Source organism: Triturus cristatus, chromosome 6 (assembly GCF_964204655.1).
Source record: "Triturus cristatus chromosome 6, aTriCri1.1, whole genome shotgun sequence".
Classification (NCBI taxonomy): domain Eukaryota; kingdom Metazoa; phylum Chordata; class Amphibia; order Caudata; family Salamandridae; genus Triturus; species Triturus cristatus.
Window position 1 is genome coordinate 765,230,468 of NC_140589.1, and position 20,833 is coordinate 765,251,300.

Consider the following 20,833-nt stretch of genomic DNA (forward strand, 5'->3'; position numbering starts at 1 on the left):
CCTGCCTTCCAAAGCCCATCACCTGTTGCCTTTGCCTTGCTTCTCTTAGGGCCAGATGTATCAAAAAAGCAATTTGTGATTCCCAAATAGCAATTTTTACTGAATCGCTATTTGGGAATCGCAAAATGCTATACAGGAAAAAAATCGCAATAAAATAGCGAATCGGTAAAAATCGCAATTACTGATTTTAAAAATTGAGAATCTGTATTTGCGAAATCGCAATTAAGAAACTGCATGATTGCGAATCTGCTATTCATTTGCAGCATGATGACATCACAACCAGAAATTGTGACTGCCCATGCTGTTTCTGAGTGCCTGAGGCTGTGTTAGAGGCTGGGAGCAGGAACACACCACTCAGAAGCCCATCTGGAGTGCAAATACACCTACAAACCCACTATGGATACACAGGAGAAGGCAAAGGAGGCTGCAGTACGAAAAAGGAAACAGAAATTCAGCGAGAAAGAACTTGAGGTCCTCATTGAGGAGATGGTGAGGAGCCATGAACAGCTGTTTGGGAAACAAATATCTGTCCATCCCTGAGTCAGAGAAGAGAAAAATCCGGCAGGACATACAGTCAAAAGTGAATGCCATTGGTGTCACACAGCCCTCCATAGAGGACCTACACAAGTGCTGGTATGACTTGCGCTCAAGGGCAAAAGAAAAGGTTGCAAGCAGGCTTGAGGCAGCTAAGAAAAGGTCCATCTACTGAACCAATGTCCACACTCCTTGAGGGCTTGGTGGAGTCTACCCTACAGCCAGAAACCATCAGCGGCATAGCAGACATTGACAGCTCAGCCACGCCCAACACCAGACAAGGTAGGATGCATGCTAAATCACCCCTGACCCATTACCCACTAAACACCCCACTCAGGAATGACTCAATATCTAAGTATGATTTGCCACTCCATGGTCACCCAGCAGTCCCACACATAACACAGTAAAGCATTGATACAGAGTAACATATCCGCAGTTGAGACACACCAGTAAAAGACCAATCGAAGCACAGCATTTAGGTACACCAACTGAAGTATTTTTTTTTGTAAATAACAGAAATCAGGACACACAATAAGTAGTTCTCTTGTATTCACAGATGAACCTGCGACACAGGGTGAGGACACACCAATTGATGAGGCACCACAGCTACAGGAACAGGCAGGGGGAGAGTAGTCAGACCACACAACACAGACAACACCTGCACCATGACCATGCCGTTACACTGTGGCTCCACTACAGGAGTTGGAGGGAGGAGTGCAAGCCATCCAGGATGAGCCACAGCCAAGGCACGAAGAGCAGGCACGGCACCAACATGACCAGTCTGCTGTGCACCGTAGCAACAGAAGTCACATGAGATGCAGACCAAGGGCACAACACACCGCTGACGAAGGAGAGGAACCCTCTGTCTTTTCTGGGCTGGAGGCCACAATGGTGAAGGTACAGCAGCTGCAAGCGAAAATCCTGCGGTCAATGCAAAGGCAGCTTGACTCTGTGAATCACAATCTGACTGACATAAAAGATGGCATCAGGGAACTAAGACAACACTGTGGCCGAGGGTAACAAGGCATGCGCAGACAACATGAAGGACATGACCGTAGCCATCAAAGAGCTCTGTGCCACCATACAGAGGGACCATGCCTCCAGACGCAGGGAAAAGCAACGCCTATTTACCTGTCTGGAGCCTTACACTAAGGCAGTCAACCGTCTGTGCAATGCCACAGCTCTCCTTTCCAGATGCACAATGTTCATGCAGGTTGAAATGGCACACTGCAGCCAGGATGTTGCCAAGGGGTTGGTGCAGGTCACCACTGCAGTTGAACAGCTACAGCATGCCAACATAGCTGGCACGGGTATTCTGGGTGCAGGGGACAGTGAGGAGGTTTCCAGCTGCAGCAGCATTACCCCACTCGTGACTGAACCCAGACGGCAGGGTGTGAGGCAGGGAACAGCATACGATGCCTCCTCAAGGGAGGGCAGTGTGAACATGGACTGTGCAAGTGCTGTACGGGGGTGCAAGGAATAGACAGTGTTGCGAGAGAGTCATGCAAATGGGTGAGGTAACCCATGGTATACATGCAGAAGTCATATAAATGTGCATGGACTGTGTACATGGCATGTTAAACACCAAAAGCCACACATTAGTTGTGACTTGTAGGCTGTGTGAATACATTTTACCTCATGTTATTGTAAATTAAAACACAGTTATTCAACAGTCATGAGTTGCTTTGTGCCATCATTACTCACCTAGAAATGTGTTATTTCATCACGTCTCTGTCTGTCATCTGCTGCACCTACACCACCTGCTGGTCTGAGATGTGGACCTGGTTCCTCATCTTCATCTGAATCTGTGAGTTACACTGGTATGCCTTTAGTTGTTGCTACGTTGTGCAGCATGGCACAAGTGGCCACGTTCTTGCAAAAGGTCTCTGGCCTATACTACAGTGCTCCTCCACTTTTGTGCAGACAGTGGAACCTACTCATCAGTATTCACTTGTTGACATTGCGCGTTGACTTGTGTGCGCCATTGTATTTTCTCATACTCTGATTAGTCAGATTGAGGATGAATGAGCGCACAGCATATCCACTGTCACCTACATGATGAAAGGCATATGGTTAATCACTGTCCTATTTATACAGATGTGATGAGTCCATCAGAGTGTGTAAAATGCATTTACCTAGCAGGTATCCTTCACCAAATTCACCCCCAGTGACACGTGTGGCGTTACATATGACATGGATGTTGAGTGAATGGAATAATTTCCCGTTCCTGAAAACATACTCATTATCTGAGGAGGAACGGAGAGCTACCTGTGTCCCATCAATGCAACTGAGGACATGTGGGAACTGTGCTATCTAATAGAAATTAACCCTGGGCGCTACGCTCACAGAACACACTATGCAAAACGTAGTAGCAGCAAAATCAACTACACCCACAAATACTTTAATAAAGCAATTTTACATGCTAAAAAGCATATAACCAATTCACAAAAGTGAACTGTGAATGAAAATATTAGGCAATGAGAGAGGTGATGATTTTGGCGTCCCCCCTAACCTAGGGGGAGGACCAAGCAGATGCCTTGAAAACAAAGAGCTTATCATGCTGGTGAACGATTCAGTGGTGGTCTCTTCCACCTAGAACCACCCCAAGCACAATTATTGGCAAAAATACAATCCCAACCAAAGGCCCTGCAAAGCATTATGGGACGAGATTAGCAGTGGGTAGTGAATATTATAGTATCCAATATCAAAATAATTCTACAAAGAGCTGCAGTTCAAATAGTCGTTACTAGATGTCCCTCATGAGTCAAATGCAAAAGCATTGAAATTATTATTACATCAAGCTGCAGTTCCACTAGTCGTTACTAGATGTCCCTCACGAGTCAAATGCAAAAGCATTGACACCCATTCATGAAGCTTTTGCATTTGACTGATATTTTGATATTGGATACTATAGTATTCACTGCCCGCTGCTAATCTTGTCCCATAATGCTTTGCAGGGCCTTTGGTTGAGATTGTATTTTTGCCAATAACTGTGCTTGGGGTGGTCCTAAGAGGATGGGACCACCACTGAATCGTTCAAGAAGATGTGCTTTTTGTTTTCAAGGCATCTCCTTGGTTCTCTCCCTAGGTTAGGGAGGATCCCAAAATCATCACCTCTCTCACTGCTTGCTATTTTATCATTTTCACTTTTGTATAATAACTATATGCATTTTAGCATATAAAGACAGATATTCTTATTTTATTATAACTTGCACTGTGCAAGATGTAGTTTGCAATTATTGAACAGAGCAGACAAGCACACAGTACTAACAGCTACGCCCCAAGCATGCTACTATGCAAACTACGCCCAGGGTTAATTGAAATCCAATTTGGTCTGCTTGCAATGCTTGTTGTGTCGTGGGGAATTTTAAGTAATGGTGTATCCTCTGTACCATTGCATCCAAGAAAGCATTAAAGAAACGTGACTGGCAACTTTGGAACACCCCTCCTGCTGTAGATAGCACCCCCTGGAAGCTCCCTGATGCTAGTAAGTGCAGTGAACAGAGGACCTGCACATGTGTTGGAATGGCTTGGGTCCTGCGGTTCTGAGGCTCCAGTAGAGATTGTAGGTCAGCTATCAGGTGTAGTATAGTTGCTGAGTCTAGTCTATATTTCTCATGTATTTCTTCCTCTGTCTGCTGAAACAGGGTTATGCACACTCTGTAAATGCGTTCCTTTCTCCTCCTCATTCTCTGGGCTGCTGCATGAATCCGCATCCTCCTCGCTATGACATACAGAGCTGCCATTGTGAAAGACACTGAGGCATCTGGGCCTGTTTAAATCGGTTGCACCTGGTTTCCACCTGACCTGAGTTGGTGGTAATTTGAAGGTGCAAAATTGCGATTTTACACTGATTCGCAATATGCGACTGTTTCATACATTCTTTTTGCGAATTTGCAATTTGCGAAAGACATTTTTGCAAATTCGCTATTTGAAACTCTCAAATTGCGAATTCGCAACTGGTTTTTCCCAGATGTGTTGCTTCACAAATTTGGAAATCACACTTTTTGCAAATATCCATTTTGCGATACGGGAAACTGTCATACATTGGAACATGCTATTTTGCAGTGGCAAACGCAGTATTTTTGTGAATCGTGTTTGCAAATGCAAGATAGCTTGATACATCTGGCCCTAAGTCCATATTTTGTAGCATTTACTTAATAGTGAAGCATTTGTATTGTTGACGTACCAATGGTGGATCAGTAATCATATTTCCTTCTTCTGTGTTCAGGAATGCTACAAAAGTGTTCATCAACATAAACAAAATTATATTTATCTCTTTAAGGGCAATGAGACAGTTTTTCTGCCAATTTCTGCTAATAGGCACCACTAAGCGATGATTCTCTAAAGATACTGCTTTACTTTATTTTTTTGAGGCGTCTGTAGGGTCAGCCTTCATGTTTTTTAATGGTTTGTGCCTTTGTAATGGGTGAACTGCAGGTCAATAACAATCAGGATTTGCTACAGTGACTTGATGTTATAAGAAAGGTGCTCCTTCTGCATGCTTTTGTGACACTTGTAGCATAGTCTCTAGAAGATCTTACATGATAAATACTCTGCTTTCCCCGTCCCAATTGCTGCTAAATTCTGTGACCTGCATCCTCAGCGGAAATGCCCTATTGTTGATCATTCACTGTTTCTGAAACACCTTACCCTGTTTTCAACCTTTCTTGACCTTCTTTTGGTCCTTTGCAGTTCTTGTGATTACCTGTGAAGTATTTCTCCTCTCTTGCCCCTCTTTCTTACATCAGGTTTTGGTAACTTGTCTTCAGCCAGCTCATCAACACCATCCTTCTCAGACATTCTTCTCAAGGGAGCAGGCTTATTGACGAGCCAATTTTGCACGGATGTTGATTGGCAGCCACCAATGACCTGCTGACTGACATGCTTCCTCATTTGTGAAAGTGCTGACAGTTCAGTGCTGAAATAGTCTCTACTGGAGGGCAACAGATTCATCCATGGATTCACTTGGTTCTTGGCTTGCCAACTTTAAAATGTAACACTTACTGTCCACACTTTTGTCATGGAGCATGCGTGCAGACAGAGCTTCTTTGAGTTTTCTGCATGTTTCTGTCTTCTTCAATAAGAACATTTTAAACAAACACCAGCCATTATGCCCCACTACTTCTTTTAAAAGCCACCATTATTGTTTGTTGCATGATTTCTATACCACTGAAGGAAACGTGCCTAATAGCTATAGCCTCTGCCTACACTGGGGAATCAAGCTCCTGTCAAAGGTCACATGTGCTGTGAAAAATAGGCATAGGTAAGAAATGACAGTGGTGAAAGGCTGAAATGAAAATCCTAGGTGGCCCCTTTAGAGTAGATATGGGCACTGCCTTCTTTCATGTTAACATTCCTCATATTCTCACACAAAAAAAACACACACACACACACACACACACTGGCCGTGCCCAATAGTGCCTTGAACCCACATTGACAGTATCCTCACAATTAGAGTGAGGGTAAAGTGGACCTGGAACCAGGGTCTCCTTGGCATATTGCAGTGGATACACCTTGCCCTTGGGAGAAAGCCTTGTTCTACCACCAAAATAATACATTTGCTGCCACCAGTCCAGCAGTGGGGTTGAGTGTAGATGCCTTCCCAAGAATAATAGTGTCTTTCATTTCACAGAAGAAGAGTAGGGTTCTGAACAGGGGCATCAGATTTGTGGTTGGGCCATTGAAGCATGACACAAACACAAAGAAGAACTTTCAGATAAACAATTAACAATGCAGCATGTTCACAAATCAAAAAGATGCACATGATCCCCCTGGCAATATCAAGTCCCAGAGTACTAATACTCTCCTTTATTTCTGGAAAGAGTGAGAGTCAGACTAGAAATATTTGGTGTGACAGGTAATTAATTACTTAGGGTCATATGTACAGATTTTAGGGATAGTGATTTCCTAATTGCGATTCTCCGCGAATCACAATTAGGAAATCGCTATCACTAATGTATGAAACTCTTTTAGTTCATTTAGTAATTCCTAGTGGGTTACAAATCGACCTACCTCATGAATATTAATGAGGTAGGTCACAGTTTGAAACCAATTGAGACTAGCAGCCATCACCGGGATGGTGGCCTGCTGGGGTCAGCAGACCACCATGTTTGTGATTGCTTTGTAACAAAGCAATATTAATTGTTTTAAATGCAGCCCATTTTCCTCAAAGGAAAACAGGATGCATTTAAAAAAATAAAATGAAACGTTTAATTTTTATTTTTTAGGAGTAGGCAGTGATCCATTTGACCACTGCCTACTCTTAAAAACACATTTGTTTCAACATTCATTTGTGAATGGTTCCTGCCACTCTTGACCGTAATTCAGTCGGGAAACATTCATACATACCGCTATGATTCTGTATTTGGAATGGACACCCTTGGGAGGAGGAACAAGATGGCAGATCGACGCTGTCTAGGAGAGCAGGCTCGTGGCAGAGCTCCTGAGCCCTCACACCAAGAAACAGCAGAAATGGCTGAAATTGGCCAGTGTTTGATGTAATGCACTGCGGTTGCATGTCCAAGCGTAACTGGAAGCTGAGGGAAACTGGAGCTGCATTCCCGATTAAAAGATGAAAATTTGGTGAAGAGCGGAATTTTTAAACTTACCGCGGGTGTTGCTTTGCCTGGCCGGATGTAGTGAATGTAGGCAGCGGTTAGTGTCAGGCGGCTGGAACGCACTTTTCGGAGTGCTTGCTGGGTGGCTGGATACTGCTTGACTATCAGCTGGCTGGTGTTAACGGCCAGGTTACTTTCGAGCTGCACAGAGAGCATGGCTCCGCCAAAATCGACCAGAGCGGCACAAGCAGGGCGTCCACCGGCGAGTGTAACTGACGGAGGAGGCTTCACACGGGATGACGGAGTGGAGGATACACAGCTGCTTCAGGGAGGTAACTCCGCCAAAACTTGCCTGAAAGTGGGAAAGCCAGTGCTACGGTTTTTACAATCAGGCAAGGCAGCAGAATTGCTGGTAGCAGGAACAGCCCCCAAATTTTCTAGCAGTAACAATACAGCTGAAGCTATTCTTGAGGCGATTCCAGCAAAGCATTGTAGTAATAAGAATATTCCCTATGTTGTGGAGCCTCTTAATCTTAGTCATAGTAGTATACCTGAGCGCCCAGCACAAACAGATGAGATTCCAGACAAAGTCGACAATGTCTCTGGGGGCGAAATGGAGAATAATTAACAAACCAAAGGGCTTATTTTATTGTCAGGAATAACGGATCCTCAAATAGCGGTGAATTCTATGGAGGAAGGACTACCTGAAAATGTGCAATTTGTTGCTGCTGCTGAAGAGTGTGGAAAAGTACATGGTACACAGGAGAGGGAAGAAATGGTCTCTGATTATCAGTCTGGAGTGCATCAGAAATTAGCGAATACTGATGGTTCTATTGACACAACTCCTGCTACGACTCCCATCTCTGATGCTTCAAGTAGGGGCTTCGAAACTGATGGCGATAGTGCGATAATAGCATTAGATATCCCAGCAACTAAGGCTCTTCAACAAGAATCTAAGAAAGATACTGTTTCCCCAGGGCTTAATTTGTCAGTGAAAAAGAAAAATACTAGACTTATGGTAACGAAAGGCACGAAGATATTAAACAATGGGCGTGAGAATACAGTTTCATTACAGGCCAAAGACCCCTCTGTGGATAGCCCACTCCAACGTTGGGTTCAAGCAAAGGGGGAAGGGGGTGTCAAGACAATAATATAGCGTCTAATTTGGAATTAGAGACTGTACCTAGTACTCCTCGTCTTTTACTACAAGCGCTGCAACAGACACAGGGGAAAGATCCGCTGGAGAAAATGCAAGAATCAGAGCAGCCATCACTCTCCTTGATTCTCCAGTCTTGAAGCGATCAGAGAACAGAGGCACAGGATTATTATGCTCAGGCTAGAGCCAATAACCACAGCATCCAGCAATCACTTAAGGAGGTGAATACTAAGGTGGGGACACTTACGAGCGACATTATGGAATTGCAACAGAGGTTTGCAACTACGAGGATACTACTACTCAAACGGCTAGTTCACTGCAGAGGCATGAGGACAGCATTACAGCTATGCAGCATAAAATAGAGGATCTAGAGAATCACCAGCAGCGTCAGAATTTAAGGCTGTTTGGTGTCCCTGAGGGGAAGGAAGGTTCGGACCTGAGAGCATTTACTGTGCAGCTTCTTCAGAAGGCTTTTCCTGATCTGGGGCATTGGGATTGGGACTGACAGCTGCAAAGGGTGCATAGGCTTCCGTTGGTTAAGAATAAACACGGGTCTTGTTACCCAAGGCTATTTTTGATTTTTTGGGGGAACTTTCTGCTTCCGCAGGCGGTATCTCTAAAAGCCCACCCTAGTTCTCCTGTGACTGTCGATTCTTATACTATTTTTGTACCATCTGATCTTTGCAAAGAGACTATGGATAGAAGGTGGAAGTTAAGCCAATTGATTGATCCGCTTAAAGCCACTAAGGCACAGGTTTTTCTACAGGAACCTGCACGTCTGAAAGTGCTGCGGGGAGGTCAATCATATTTTTTTCTGACTGAACAGGAGGCAAAGGAAGCATGTGACAGATGGCAAAAAAAGGACTCCTGATACTATTTAGACTGTTTCGATCTGGACTGGTTGTAGGATATAGTTGAAAAAGATGGAGAAGGGAGGGAGAAGGGGCGAATGGGGCATGGTTTAGATACGAAGTATGAATTACTGTGTTTTTGTTGTTCTCTGCACTCTTCTTTTCATTCTTCCACCCCTTATCTCTGGGTTGTTTCCCTCCTATTATCTTTCTCTTACTGTTTTCCTGTCTTTTATTGGGCTCGGTCTCAATTGGAAAGTAATAAATGGGTTTTTGAATAAAGGGTGTGGGTCAACTTGGAAGCTACCGTGTGCGGCGTTGTCTCCAGGAGCTGCCAATCTGCGGTAGCCTGTAAGAGGGGATGATTCCTCCTTTACGATACAGGGAGGGGGGTGGTGTTTCTAAGGGGGGAGGGGCTGGAGAGGGATGTCCAAGGAACAGAAAAAAGTCAACAAGGGGGTATGCAAGAAAGCTAGAGGCAAATTTGTCAAAAGAATACATGAAAATGGAATAAGCAAAGGAAGTGAGGTGTATTTGGGGCTGGGGAGTACTAAACTGAAAGCGAAAAAAAGTTTTTATTCATGGATCGGATTAAGTGCCTTGCTTGGAATGTCGCAGGCCTTAATAGTAGAATTAAGTGACAACTTGTTTATGAGGAGTTGAAAATGTATAATCCCCAATTAGTTTTGTTAACAGAGACGCTTTTTTCATATAAAGATCATAGCCTTCTCAATCAGTTGGGGTACGAAACAGTAGTATGTACAACTCAAGGCACTTCAACAAGGGGAACTGCTATATTAAGACATAAATAGTTTACATGTGCAATTTTTAAGATATGGGCTGATCAGAGGGGCAGATGGGCAATTGCACAATTAGGAATCAGGGGTAAGAAATATGTTTTCTGCCCTAACATTGACGATCCCTCTGTCATTGATGTTCTGAATATGGAAACGTTAAATTGGGAGGGGGAGCGGGTGGTAATGGGGGATTTTAAATTTGTGATGGATTATAGTATAGATACAACTAAACAAGGGGCTACTCACCGAATGCGGAAGACTCGTACAGCAATTGTAGAATTGGGACGGCTTCAATCTATTAAAGATGCTTGGAGACATTTAAAACCAACTGCCCCGGGTTACACATATTATCATATTATTCTGTTTCACATAGATTGTATTCTAGAATTGATATGGCATGGGTGTCTGACTATATAATGATGTCATCAGATATAGAAGTTTGCCCACGAGTCACTTCGGATCATAATCCCATATTACTATCATTCAGGCTAGAATCCGAAGGCAAGATACTCAGACCTTTCTCCTTTCCTTGATATCTGCTTTCAGATAATGGCTATTTGGATAATACCAGCAAACATCTTGAGCTATTTCTCAAGGAGAACATAGGTACAGCTTCGTTACCTATGGTTTGGGATACTTTGAAGGCAGTAGCAACAGGTATGGCTCAGCAATTTGTATGGCAACAGAACAAGGTTAGGGAAATGGCAAAAGAGGAGGCAATCCAAGCAGTACGTAGAGCTGAGGAATTACACTCAGAGGCGGTTTTATTAGGTGCTAACAGCTCCTTCTATTGTTGATAGATGCTAGATTGGCTGTAAAGAAGACATTTAGGGAAAAAATTGCGGTTAGGTACCATAAGTCTCGTTTCACACAATATGAATATGGGGAGCAAATAGGCAGGGTGTTGGCTTACAAAGTGGCAGAAGACAGAGCTAATACTCAAATAAGAAACATAAAGGGGGCAAATGGCACTCTGCATTCTAATCCACAGGAGATACTGGAACAATTTTCTACGTTTCATAAGGAGTTATATACTCCAACGATAGATCGGGAAGAGGAGGATATATGGCGGTACCTTCAGGGTTGAACATTTCCAATAGTAAGTGAAGAGACATCTGCTTTATTGGAGGGGGGAGAAATAGATCTGGCAATATCGTCCCTACCATCTGGAAAGGCAGCTGGAGAAGATTCCAAACTTATCAAATTTTATAAACTTTTTAAAGACATCTTAGTTCCATTATTTAGATTACTTATGCATAGTATAGGTGCTACGGGATAGGTACCAAAATCTTGGAATACTACACAGATGGTCTTCTTTCTTACGAAAGTTAAGCCATCTGATTAGTGTGGCTCTTAGCGGCCAATTTCGCTCATTAATGTAGATGCTAAAATCTTTGCGAAGATTTTGTCAAATCGTCTGTCGCCAGTCATGCCTGGGTTGGTATCTTCTCATCAACATGGTTTTATCCAAAGTAGGGATACTACAGAGAATGTCATTTTGGCAGTGGGGGCTTTTGATTTTGCTGGAAGGATGGCAATTCCCTTGGGGATGATTCTTTTAGACGTCGAGAAGGCCTTCAATAGAGTAGGATGGGATTTTTTATGGGCTGTACTTGATATGTTTGGAGTGAAAGGGCAATTTAAATGATGGTACAAGCTATGTATATTAAGCCCCATGATAAATTGTCATATTTAGGTTTGCAGTCAACAATTTTTCCGATTCTCTGTGGAACTAGGCAGGGGTGTCCCCTTTCCCCTTTATTGCTTGCTTTATATATTGAGCCGTTTATTTATGCTTTACAATCTAACCCCTGAGTTTCCATTTGTGTCAAGGGATGCATCGCTTAAGGCTATCGCTTACGCAGATGATATTGCGGTTTTTACAACTGAACCAGCTGAAGCTATTAAGGGTATCGAGGATGAAGCACTTGAGTTTGGCTCTATTTCAGGGTATAAATTAAATGTTAAGAAAACACAAATACTACTTAATTTTAAACCGGAGAAACAAATTTTAGGTGTATGCTCTGTCGCCACTTATTTGGGGGTTAGGCTATCTGCATGATTCTTTATGGAAGGATACAGTTAAGATATTAAGGAAGTGACATAAACTTTCTGTAGGTATTATAGGACATACTAATATTATACAGGTGAAATTCTGCCCAAGTTCTTGTATCTATTTAGATCTATTTCTTTGCGGGTTCTGAATTTGTTTTTTAAGGAATTAGAGGGTGCTCTGGGTAGTTTTATTTGGGGTTACAGAAGAGCCGAACGGGCTATTGATCTGTTAAAGCTCTCATATGAACAGGGCGGCCTTGACTTTCCTGACTTCAAGAAATATTTTTGGGCTGCTTTTGCTGGGCATTTTTGCAGCCTTTTAAATCCTGAGTTTACCATTTTTTTCCACCAATTTATCTTAGGAGAGGACAGTAATATGTATCTATACAGGATTAATGACCTTAATTATTTTAAAACAGTCAAGTTTAAGACCATAAGGGATTGCATATTTATATGGCGTACTACATTTACAAGATGCAATTTGTCATTGTATCATGAAAGGCTCCCCTTATGGGGTAACCCGATACTCCCGGAAATATTTCAGGTTGTTGTGGGCAAACGTTGGGCTATGTATGGGATTACCTGTTTGGGAGATCTTTATGACCATAATGGCTTTGCTTCTTTTAAGAACTTGCAGATGCAGTATAAACTGTCTGGTTGCATGTTTTTGAAATATTTACAGATTAGGGACTATTTGGTGAGGTATTTAAACTTGACTAAAGTATCTAGTTCTGAAATCTGGGATTGTCTTTATAGTGAGAAGGTAAAATCTGCTATAAGTCAAATGTACAAATGCATCCAAATTCTAGGCTAAATGATTTTGAAAGACTTGCAGATCGTTGGAGTAAGACTATGGGGATGGAAATAACACCTAACATTATCCAACATGCACTGAGTCTAGGACTCAGCGCACTCAGTCAATATGCGATTGCAGCAATTTCGCACCATATGCTTGCTGTACTATACACTAGAAAGAATTTCTAAATGGTCTACGTCTGGTCGGGGTAGTGATCGGACAAAATGCCATAGGTGTGATTTGTATGCAGCTAGCATTATACATATGTTTGTAACTTGCCCTGGATTAACAACGTATTGGCAGAAGATCAACCAAGTTTTTTCCCACAGGTTGGGGATAGAAACATCAGTGACGGTCATGGAAATGATGATGGGTCTTAAGATAGCGAGTCATCAACTTACCCGGCTAGCTTGTCTATTGTTGGTACCTGCTAGACTGGCAATTGCTCGGGCATGGATCTCTTCTAAACCACCCTCTATAAATGATTGGTGGTTGTTGGTTAAAGAAACGTATGAGATGGAAAAGCCTTAGCTAAGGCAATGGGCTCTCGGTCTATGATGAAGTGGGAGGCAATATGGGGGATTTTATTTTAGGTACATTTGGATCATTTGGAATATCTATTCTTTGTATTTATTTCATGAGATAGTGATAACTGTCAGGCTTTGATGATTTTTATCCTTTTTTTTTGCTGATATATTGTTTATATGCTGTTTACTTGTGATTACCCAGAGTTATTCAATTTTGCTTTGATGTAGTTTTCTTTTGTTGAGGGAAAATTATGTAAAATGTGTGCCCCGCTCGATGACAATAAAAAAAGAAAAGAAAAAAAAAGGAATGGACACACTTAACAAACCCCTTCCAAATACCAAATTGGTCTGTATATGCAAATCCATATTGCGATTTGGTAACTTGTTACAGTTTTGCAATTTGTTCTTTGTACCTTTTCAGACTGCAAACATAGTTTGCACATATAGCCCCTTGGTTCAGTGTTATTATGTGATATACCAAATAAGGTACAACTTTGTGCTGACCAATAAACAGACCATAGCCCCAAACAGCTGAAACTAAAGTCAATGTTTTTAAAATAATGGAGGGTAAACTTGAAAATCACATGGAGCGTCCACTCTCTAAGCTGTGAAAAATGTGTAGGATTTACTGTTTTGGGTTTAAACCTTTAATAATTGATAATAATTGATTAAGCCCTGCTAAAAGGGAAATAAGCCATCATCAATGTAAACATATAAACACTGATACACCCCCACTACCACAAACTAAAGTGCTATTAATAGAAAAGAAAGTGAGATAGATTGAGTAATTTATATTTCTTCGTGAAAAGGCAAACATAATGTAACGTTTTACACAATGTAGCTGCACATAAGGGTGGTATAAGATTATTGTGGTTGAATTTTGTTGTTTAGAGATGTCACTAAAATAGTTTCTTCTTTTTAGGTCTCGCCTATGCAGCGCGCATGCGCAACATAGGAAGACCTTTAGCAATCGATTCAGTTTGTGTCCCAAAAACGAGCACGCATTGCATTGCTTTTTGTGGCAACGCGTGCATGTTTGGCGATTACCTTGCGGGAGCGAGCTTTAAAAACCAACTGGTTGCAATTAACATATGGCTCCGCTCGCTCCCGCAAGGGAAACAGGCCCAGGCTCCCTCCTCGCTCCCCTCTCCCTGCTGCCTCCTCCTCTTTCAGCGCATAGCATGCGCGCTTGTTATTCTGGCTCGCGCGCTCGAGTGGTGATAGCGGCGGCTCGTGCCACAATGTATTGGCCGCTTAGCGCCGCAGATGGGCTGCTACATTAAGCTGAAATTCCTCTTCTGGAAATGGATCTTTTTACTTCGAAAGCAGCTCGCCCGCTGCCAGCACGCGCTGTAGATTGTGGGAATCCCACTCACCACTAATGTATGTAGATTGCTACATTGCCTTTGCAAGCGAAAGGACTGTGGGGTGTTTAACTCTGCAGTTGTTTCCACACAGGGAATTAATGCAAATAGATGCGGGTTTTGTGATAGGAGTCGCGTTTAATGACACGTTTTCTATGAAAAGCAGGGACAAAATTCAGTAAATGCTTTAACATGATGAGCTTCGCTAGCACTTGGAGCTTACTAAAAGGGTTGATAATGGAGGGAATGTGAACAGCTTCAGAACAAAAAGCTGCTTTGTGGTGTGACTGGGGCTGCTGCAGATCTGAGTCACAGCCTCCGTCTCTCCTAAGGATGCCGGAAGCGTCCCTGAGACAGATGCAAATTGAATACCAAACAAAAGTTTCCAGCGCTTTTGTACACGCCGGCGAGGAATGTCTGTAAATACTGACAAACATAAAGCTTTTGGTTAATGTGGGATGCACAACAGCAAACTGTGCTCCTCTGCCTTTCTGGCCCAATCCCCTGCTCTCATTGCAGCACTAATTAATGATCCGCAGTTGAAGCAAAACAAGAACTGAGTATTTTTTTTAACGGATGGATGAATAATTGCACTTGTACAGTGTCCAAAGAATGCAAGGACCATCAGAAGATTTAATCTACAGGCAATTAAAAAATCAGATTCAAGGGCTCTACAGGGACCAAATATGTGACTTTAGCATGCGCTAGGCCCCGTTCTGCTCAAATGGTGTCAGGAAGGGCATTCCAGATAAGGGGGGATCTGCTGGCACAGCTATGCCCCCTGTGGTGGCTGTACAAAAGTAAAGAATAAACAGAGTGTTAGCCTCAGCTGACTTGGTCCTTTCCTGTCGGCATGGTGATTTGTTTTTGGCAGCTACAACAATTGTTCATGTCATAGTGCTTCCCAAGTGCGAGAAAAATATTTAATAGTTCTATTAAAATTCAAGAAAGTAGAAGATACACGTATACAAGTAAGCATGCTGGAGACATATGTTAACATATTAGGGCATAGTCTACATGGATTGTGGGATGCTCTTGAACGATGAGTTGTGAGAAGGCCAGTCCTGGGTCTTGATGGTTTTGCTAGAATTTTCTTTTTTTCCCCCTGGATGGCTAAACACTTATAAGGTCCCAAAGGCGAGACCTATTGGCTATGCCAATGCTTGTTTGTTTCTTGCAGTTTTGTGTGCTTGAATTAAAAATCCAGTGTTTAGAAGTGAGTTTTACGTCTGATCGAATTTCTTTTTTATACTGTTGAGTATCTACGCATATTAAAACCATATTTGATCTTTTGACAGTGTTTCATTTCTTCAATGATTGGTGAATTGGCTAGCTTGTAAGAATCTTAGTCAATATGCAATATCACACTACCCCACAGACACAGAATAAAAACATATTTTTGATACATCAGCCCCATTTTCTAACAAGTCAGTATTAATAGCAGGTCAGTTCCCAAACATACAACGCTTTAAATATTTAATGCAAGATGTAGCAACAGGTACTTGTGAAATGAGTGTTATCGCAATGGACATGGTATAGTGGTGAAAACATGACTCAAGACTTTCCACATAAAAAACAAATTGCATATCTGTAATGTATCCCATTTTTATGTGTAATACCTTTAGCTAATCCTGTCTTTTACCCAACTGCACTTTACTGCTGGGGGTTTTGAGCCCAATGTTAATAGCAAAGGTTCAAGTCCCAGATGTCTGTTAAAAGGTCAGGCCTGTCTTAAAGTGAGATATTTGCCATGGGGCTATTTAGCAGCTGTGGATGTCCACAAAATAGAAGCACCATCTTAATGTAGTCCAACAAAAAGTGCAGAAAAGCAGTGGTGAGCATGCATAAAGCATCAAGTCTCAGGTGCCTTAGGGTACAGGGCTATGAATAAATGTGGAGTAATTCAAAATTGTAAAGGTTCCAGAATGGCAAGTTGGCCATCCATGCAATGTCATAATATTCAGGAAGGATTAGGTGAATTAACCCCAATTGTGTCCAGGAATTTGTTTATTAAAACATTTGAGTAGCACTCTGTAGTAATTGAGTACCACAACGTTGATAGTGCTGAATGAAGTTTATTCAGGTTACAGCTACACAGAAGACAGGAGCACGTTGAAAGGGCTGGCTTCTCCACCAACAGCTCCACAAACTGTCTTACTCAACACTGACAATGAGTTGCCTAGCAACACTTAAGATTCTATGACAGAGTCTACTCTGTCAAACCAAGCTAAAGAGGTGAGATATAACATATCCTCTCTCCTCCCAACAAAAAACAAAAAAAAACGATCAAAACTCCAAAAACAAAAAAAAAAACAAAAAAAAAAAAACAGATAGATAATGACATTTCAATCCCAAAGACTATAAAAACAAATGTCAACATTATCAATTACGATAACTGCAAGAAACACATATGTCAATATCATCAATTACGATATCTGTAAGGTACACTCCTTGTTCTGTTGCTTCTTCTCGGAATTCCCTCTACATTATTATGTTGAGAAACATGTGAGGTTGAAGGTGATTGAGAAACATGTGAGGTTGAAGGTGACAAAGGTAAACCCATAACCTCCTTAACCTTAACAATTCTGTTAGCGTTCCACCACTTCCCTCCAACAACCTGTACTGCATTCCTACCCACCTTAATAATCTGTACAGGACAACCAAACTTAGACTCACCCTTGTTTACATGCAAAGGAGATCTAATACGAACAAAATCGCCTACAACAACATGTACAGATTTAACCCCATGTTTGTTATCAAACCAGACTTTTTGTTTACATTGGGAATCAGCAACATTTTCACGCACCAATGACATAAGGCTGTCAACATCAGGAATAGAAGAAAGTAAACTATTCATCCATGCAGGTTTGAAGCTTGTATTGGCTCTTCTACCTCTCAAAAGTTGAAAGGGAGAAACTTTGGTAGTTGAGTGTGGAGTAGTTCTATAGAACCACAACATATAAATAATCCTTTTTTAAAACAAATAAATAGTCTTACCGCAATTCGTCTTCAAATAAATAGAGCTTGTAAGTCAGCTTTGCGCGCGTAGTCCGGGACGTTTCTGTGTAGCACTGGATCGTCGCCACAATAATTGTAGTAATTGAGTACCACAACGTTGATAGTGCTGAATGAAGTTTATTCAGGTTACAGCTACACAGAAGACAGGAGCACGGTGAAGGGCTGGCTTCTCCACCAACAGCTCCACAAACTGTCTTACTCAACACTGACAATGAGTTGCCTAGCAACACTTAAGATTCTATGACAGAGTCTACTCTGTCAAACCAAGCTAAAGAGGTGAGATATAACACACTCTTTTTATTCCATGAATATTCCAGTATACCAGAGTCCTGACAGAGTGAGTGTGAGATGTGAGAGTGGGAAATAACATATGAGTGTGAGGGAGAGTGCAATGCACAGACGTTCTGCACTTAAAACAGTCTAATATAAGTCTATAGGACACACTGCTAATGGGAAAACACTACATACCCTGCATTACTTCTTTAGATTAAATATGGGCTTTATAAAAATCACTACAGAAAAACATGTTTTGTAAACACTGGAAAAACATATGTTTGTCTATTTTGGAGGTTAGGCAGCTGAATAAACGCTAATATGCAACAAGAGAAAGAGGCTTCAAGCTGTACCCATCAGGGCATATCAATAGTTCTATGAACCCACTGCTTAAAAGCCATAATGTGGTCAATAGAACCACAGCTACATATTCCATGCTGATATTAATTACCACCTTAAAGAGAGACAGTAGAAAAGAGGGACAAAAGACAAAGAGGTGGATTTGCTGGTATTCCAGAAACAAGGCATCCACTTCCTATTTCCTCAAATGCAGAAAGCAATTACAGATACTCGCTAACTGTGCATTGTTTGTACTTATGAATACATCCTGATACATATCTTCATATCTGAGACATAGCATAGTGAAATATTGTTAGAATGATTGCCATTAACTGTGCTTTTGCATGCTGCTTACATCCCAATGTAAATAGAATACAAGGATCCAAAGAATGCTTAAAGGCCCAGGTAGAACCCCAACTCTTCCAATGTGACCCACCTGTTTGTTGATGTAGATCTGGGCTAATTTGTTGTCTGTTCTAACCACTAGAATATTCTTGAAAATAAAGTAAAATGCTAGAAGAGCATGAAGACTGTCCCCACCATGAAACTACTGGCAGAAATGTTGAGGGCCATCAAAGAGGAAGATGATATTGAAACACTCTCAAATTTATTGTCTGGGACCAAGCAACACTGTAGACCATATCTCTCTGTTTGCTGGACTGAATTTGAGGTGTTGAAGTCCTGTGAGCTTCGGAGCAATTGAGCACTATTTTCACATCTCTCACATACCGTTGTTTGCCACGATTGGCCAAGCAGTTTCCAGAGAAGTGTTTCAGCCCATAAGGAGAGAGTGTAGCTACTGCAATTGTCCACCAATCTGGTCCTGATGATGATGACACTAACATATATTATGAAGGGGTCAAAATGTCCACTCTACTTTCACACTATGCTTGTCCATGCTTTAGAATTGATTGTATTTGACGATATGATTATAAATAGATACATCTGCCTAAAATACACTAAAGGAAGATCAGACAGAACATAATAGTTTTTGAGCTTCAAGTGTCTTATCACATATTGTTTTGAAACATGCACTTTTTCGCACAATAGCACTGAGACATCTCCTCCACGGCCGGTGTGACTTGTGTGGCCGCACTGGGTGCTGACCCGGTGAAGGAGCGCTGTGTTTAGCAATAACAGTACCATTTAAAAACACCTGCCACAGAGTTCCTTGTGTATCCAGCTTCCAGGCAGCAATACAAAAGTCAAGATAACACTTGTGATTAATGTTCCTGCTAGAGTGAGACATTAGAGTTTTGTCTAGAAGCTGTTTTGACTCCCCATACAGTAGTGGAGAGGGTTAGTATGCCTGCTGCAAAGAACGCGTACAATGCAGATCACAGATCTGGACTTTATATGGATAGCTGATTGGATTACGGCTTTTGTCAGAGAGATCCTTTTGTTACTGCTGTTCATAAGATACAACCCTAATATAGAACAGTGACTGTTACGAACTGTCATCAAATAGTTGTATGCACATAAAATAGGTTAGGATGTTATGTTTTTTCCCCCGGTCTTTCATTAACTATTCCTAATGTTGCTAAAAAGGGTTGTTTTTGGTAGATATACATTCTTCTTAGTAAAGCCAGCCTTTACCAGTGCTTCAAATCAAAACAAATGAAATGTATGAGAGAGAGGGGCTACGGAGAGATGAAGGTCACTTTTGCCCGGTGGTAGTGAGGGAATCTGAGGAGTAGGTAAGGAAGAGGGGGTGCCAAAAATGATTATCACACCGGGCGCCACCAACGCTAAAGCTAGCCCTAATCACTTATTTATTTTATTGTTGCACCCTTCTATCTGAACATCTTATATGCACAAGTAAAGAGTTTCTTAACATTATACTAAATATGTGTTAATAATTTGGATCAAGGCATTAAGCAAATCTACTTTTTTGAGATTCCAGTTGTTTTTAGAATTAATCCAAAAAACGATTGGCTTTCTTATTACATACCAAATTCCATGGTGTATTCAGTTGCCCCTTGTTGATGACTATCTTTCAAACTAGAATAAACACAACCCAAATCCTAAGATGTTTGTAAATGTTTTATAGGCAATGTCACCAAAATGGGAAAAACATGGTATGAAAGACTGATTGTCCTGGACTGGAACCCTCAGATACATCTGAGGACATCTTCTGATGAGAAGTCAGAGGTTTGGCTACATTTAATAAAATGAAGCCTGAAGTCTGTGTTTTTGCCACCAAGAGAACAGATGTCCTGCAATTGATTGACTACTTTCATATCTAACATGCAGCAACCCCACCCCCGCAGCTCCCCACCTTCGAACAATGGGCCCATAACGATGACCAAATAGGTACTTTTGTAATGCAGTTACAGCAGGATGGTATAGTTGAGCTTCTTCTCTGGTAGGAGCTGAATCCTCTTTATCATGACTTTCCTCTGCCAGAGGAGCTCTTGGACACAGAAAGGCATATTTACAATAAAGTGATGAAGCGTGTCGTTAAGCCAAGAAGGTGACCGACACGCTTCGTCACTTTAGAAATGCAGGGCTGCACCATATTTACTATTATATGGTGCAGCCCTTCATTTCTCCCTGCGCTGGC